The following is a 5,303-nucleotide window of genomic DNA, read 5'->3' on the forward strand; positions in this document are numbered from 1 at the left end:
ATCTGTTTCCTAATGAAACTCAAATTGTCTTCTGTAGGGGCAAACTTAACCTGTTCTGTGAGACTTAAAAGAACATAAGTGGCAGATGAAATCTATTCCTCTTTGCTGCAAAGTGATTTTTCTCGTTTTTTCTTTTGTGTTTCTTTTCCCATGTTTAAACCTCAGCTCAAATGTTCTGGGAAATACTTTTGTTTTCACTGTTCAGACAACATTTTTAAAGTAATATTTCCAAAGGAAGTAAAGCTATCTTAAATAGCCCTAAATATGGTGGCTTGCTTTGTGGTCTAGGACTCTCTAAAGCCTGTTACCTTTTAAACTGTTCTGCAATTTTATGGACCCAAATGCCCAGTTGTGTCTTAGCCCCAAGAAACTGTGTATCCAAATGGCGGTGAATTCCAGCATCTTCTGCCTACTAATCCTTTGAATAAAAGGATATGTTGTAGCCCTTTTTAAAAAATCACATGTACGAATTTCCCATTTCTCACCACCTTGTATGTAGAGAATATACCTATGTGTAGTAATATCTCAGGGATTAATGTAATATGGTATTGTGGCCAGAGCAGATGTGTGAAATCACAGCAAATAAATTAACACTCCATTAAGAATCAAATCAACCCTGCTGACACATAATCTTTCACGTTTCTGTCAAGTCGTGATTCCCATTCACATCGGAAGCTTCCCAGGGGGGCTCATTAAACCTGCATGAAGTGATTTCTTTTAAGTCAATGCTACTCAAAAGCCATTCAGCTACTGTGCAGAAAAGCCTGCCTGGAGTCTGGGCACCTGCCTCTCCACACTCTCATTGTCACTGTCCAGCTAGAGTCCCATCCATGCAGGATGTAACTGGGCTTCCTGCTGAGTGCATTTCCAGTGTGTATAAAAGAGGTGAGGAAGTTGCAGGGGAAATGCACGTGGGTAAGACCTGCCCTTGACAGAATTGTTAAGCTGGGAGAATATACGTTAGTTCCCACATGTGGCCTTCCTGCAGATTTCACATCAGAGTGTGCTGCTTAAAGTTAGAACTAAAAGTTGAATTCATCCCATTGCTCCATATCAACAGCCTAGATTATTATGTGGAATTGGTTTTTGTCTCCAAAGGACACTGCTCTAAGATCAGTACCTTATTTTCAAGGTCCTCCCTTACTCTCATAATCATATGTGGATTCTCCTGGTTGCCTGGTATCCAGACCTCCTGAAATTCATCCAATTTCTGTTTCTGCCAGGACTCTTGGGGCTCAGGCATTACTCAGTCCAGAGGCTTTCGTGTTTTTCCAGTTCTTGTCAATCTGCCTGCCTTCTAACCACTTTTAGGTGCCAACATCCAAATCTGGTATGGACAGCCTCTTGTTTCTGCAGCTGGGGTGAGACTGGAAGGGGACTGCCACTCACTGTCACTCACCACATGCTCAGTCAAGGGTTTGTCAGGAGCATGGACCCCAACTTGCTCATTTGATCTGGTTCAGACTTCACACCAAGTTTCTGTTTTTGGTATACACTCATCATTCCACCTTGACTGTAGATCGCCCTTGGTCAAATCTCCCGTAGCTGGAGCTGCCTTGAATGCATGTCTTATTGACCTTTGAGCCTCCCACCACTGTGCTTCACCCACTCCCTGCCCCTCACTCCACCACCATAAAGGAAAGTAATCCGATAAATGAGCGCACACCAGGGTGTTAATAACTGATAACTACTTAATGTATTATCCTTCTCAGAGGAATTATCCTCATTTAAGTTGCAAAGCCTTCATCCAAAGAAATGAAAATTTCTCGGTCGTTTTCCAAACACTGCACATAAGGAGAGTATAGCTATTTGGGGGTAAGACATGTTCTGAGCCCTCCCAAATGACACCACATAAGCAGTTGCTTCTTTTATTGATCTATAAAGTGATGCTACTTGTGGAAATACAGGAATTACATAAACACAATGCCTCTTTACTGCACCTTAGAGTCATGTGGGGAGCTCTGAAAAATCCCAGTGCCAAAGCTGTACCCCAGACCAATTAAAGCAGCACCCCAGACCAATTAAAGTAGCATTTCTAGAGGTGAGATCTGTGCATTAGTTTTTTCTTTTTTGTCTTGTTTTGTTTTGTTTTTTTAACTCTCCTGGTGATTCCAATATGCAGTCAGGTCTGAGCACTAGTGCGATAATACATGCTACCAACTACTTAGGCACAACGGCCCTGCAGGATTCCAGTGAAACAGGATTTTTCCTCATGCTGGGAATGGTGCTTCTGGTCACAAAGCCAGAATTTCATTCTGAAAATGTGTTCATGTGGTTCTGTAAGTACTTAATATAATCCATACAGGCTAAGTAGTTAGTTGATAAACTGCAAACATCCATCTCATTTCATCTCAGTCCACTCCTGGCCATCTGGTCCTCTGTATTCCCATTACCGGGCCATGTGTGTATTAATGAAATGATTGCATCCGATTACATCTTTTATTCAGAGTACAAGAGGAACAGTCCATGTATTTTGTTCTCCAGCATCACTGTTTCTGTCAGGATATCAATAATTAAGTTATTCTGTTTCATGAAGAGGTAGGATGGTCTTCCACTAAGGTAAGAGTATAGACCAAATGTGTTATTACTTGCAATAAAATTTCAGTTTTGCTGCCTGGTATCTACAGGATAGATATTTCAGGCAAAAGCATAAACTTTTTTGTGGTGGATACTTGTTAGTGGCCTCCATTTTAAAATGTCTTTCATATAGTTGATATTAATGACCAAAGTGTGACAATCAGTATACAAGTGGGATTACCTAAAAGCTGAGCTAGTCACTTTTTTCTCTGATTTCTTTTTGTTTCTGCAACAGGTCAGATGATGAGAAAGCCAAATGCTTAGGCTATACGAGGGTACTTTAAAAAGTTCATGGAAAAATAGAGTTAAAATATAATACAAATCTTTCCATGAACTTTTTGAAGACCTCTCATGTTAGTCTGTTGTTGTTTGGCAGAGTAGGGGAAGGTATGAGAGAAGAGGGCTCACTTCTTAATCCAAATACTTACCACAGTTTTTTGTGTTGTTTTTGCCAGGAAACAATTCTCCGAAGGAAAATTATAGTACCAGCTGTTCAAATAAGAAAGAGCTTTTTGTGTCTTGTGAACTCTGAATGAACAGAAGTGAATGAAGGGTGGATGAATGGATATTTGCTCTTTATCAACTAGTCACATTCTCTCCTACCCCTCATCCTTCATGGGTATATATTAAAAAATCAATAGATGTGTGTGGATATCTACTCTGTGTATACATGCATTGCTACAACCAAATTCTCTCAACCCATTCATGTTTGATCTTTGCACATATAGATTGTTGGCTGGCTCATTCATTTATTTGTTCAATGAAGGTTTATTCATTGCACGTTATGTGCCAGGGAGATATAGTTGTGAGCAAAATAATATGGTCCCTGACCTCAAAATAATATGGTCCCTGACCTACTAAAAATGTAGTAGGAGAGAGACATATACTATTTAATCAAGTAATCTCAAATGCTAAAGTGTAATTTTAAAACTGTGATAAGTAACTGCTAATGTATAGCTCTGAGATATATAGCCCTGAGAATATAATGGTGGCAGGAGGGGAGCACTGACCTATTTTGTAGGGAAACACTTTGCGGTGAAAGGCATTCTTTCGTTGAGATCTAAAAGAAGGGTAAACCAAGTGAAAGGGGTAGAAGAAACATTCTGACCTGGAGGAACAGCAGTGAATGGGCCTGGGGTAGTAGAGTGTAGCACATTCAAAGAACTGCAAGGTCTCTATGGATGGTTCACTGCAAAGTGGGGAGAGGTTTGAGACAAGGCTGGGGAGGCAAGCAAGGGTTGGATCAAACGGAGCCTTATAGGCTAGGGGAAAGACATTAGCATTTTTCTTAACCGTGATGCACAATGTTTGAAGGCATGTAAGAGGGGAGTGACATGATTAGGTTTGTTTCTTAGTTCTCAATTTATTTGCATTACAGAAAGAATAGATTGGAGGGTGTTGGAAAGAGTGGATGCAAGGAAACTAGTGATGACACTACCACCACTCAAAGACCACCCATATGCAGTTACCATCCTTCCCCGGAGGACTATGTGTCTACACCAAAGAAACACCTCTGGTATTTAACCCTGCCTGGTGCCAGGTAAATGAGTTAGATGACTTCTCAGGAACCATCCCAAACATGTAACTCTCTTTAATTATGTAGGAAATAAATAGGCCCTGATTATAATGGTCAACATTAACACCTCCATGATTAGGTTAATCTTAAGTGTCAATTACTAAGTGTGATGCCTCTTTCAAACATGTTTATCTCTGGGTACAGTGAAAAAATTGTGGAAGGTAGCTCCCTGGCATCTAGCAATTTCAAAGAAATGGTAAGAGTGGGCCCCCAATTATGGAGGCCAGAGCTCCTATGTAGTCCCCTGACCACCTTTTTTTTTTTTTTTCCTTAGAAACTCGGGTTTTGCCTGAGTTCTACAGTTCAGCAGAGGCCAAAGAAAAGTCCAAGTGCAGGGTGGAGTTCTTTGCAGGAGAAAAAGCATGTTGAGACATTAATATTTGGCAATTTTCTGAGACTTTGGCCATTCATTTTGAATAACATTATTTAAAGATGGTGCAACTGTCAAGCAGGACTAAGGAGATCAGCATTAATATTAACAAATCTTGAACAAAACAAAATGAAAGGTGTCTCGTTAAGAAAATATAAATTTACTCCAAATTTGGTGCCATAACTCAAACTATTTCTGAGGCTTTTTTTTTTTAAATTGTCTTCAGAGTTCAGTGTAAGAAAATCCTCATTACTTGAAAAATCACTTTTTGTTTTACTACAAGTTGTATGAGCCAGCTTAATTACCCAAACAAAATGAAAGGTGTCTCGTTAAGAAAATATAAATTTACTCCAAATTTGGTGCCATAACCCAAACTATTTCTGAGGCTTTTTTTTGAAATTGTCTTCAGAGTTCAGTGTAAGAAAATCCTCATTACTTGAAAAATCATGTTTTGTTTTACTACAAGTTGTATGAGCCAGCTTAATTACCTAATTTATTTTCATTAGTAGCTTCTGAAAATACATATTTTAATGAGTCTGAATTTACAAGAGGGAGGAAAAAATGATCTGCACCTGCATCATGTTTTGTGGCAACTGTGAGCCAGGATTCAGATTCTTTCTGCTTCTCCAACCTGCAGATTGGATGGTTTTCTTGTGCTGTTCATTAATATCTAATGACTTTTGGCCATCTACAAAATCAAATTGCCCTTCAAAGAATGCGTTTACCATTACTGAGGATATTTATAAACATGTTCGCCAGCTCCAGAGCAAATCACAATCA

The sequence above is a fragment of the Galeopterus variegatus genome, unplaced genomic scaffold (genome assembly GCF_000696425.1).
Source record: "Galeopterus variegatus unplaced genomic scaffold, G_variegatus-3.0.2 Scaffold683, whole genome shotgun sequence".
NCBI classification, from domain to species: Eukaryota; Metazoa; Chordata; class Mammalia; order Dermoptera; family Cynocephalidae; genus Galeopterus; species Galeopterus variegatus.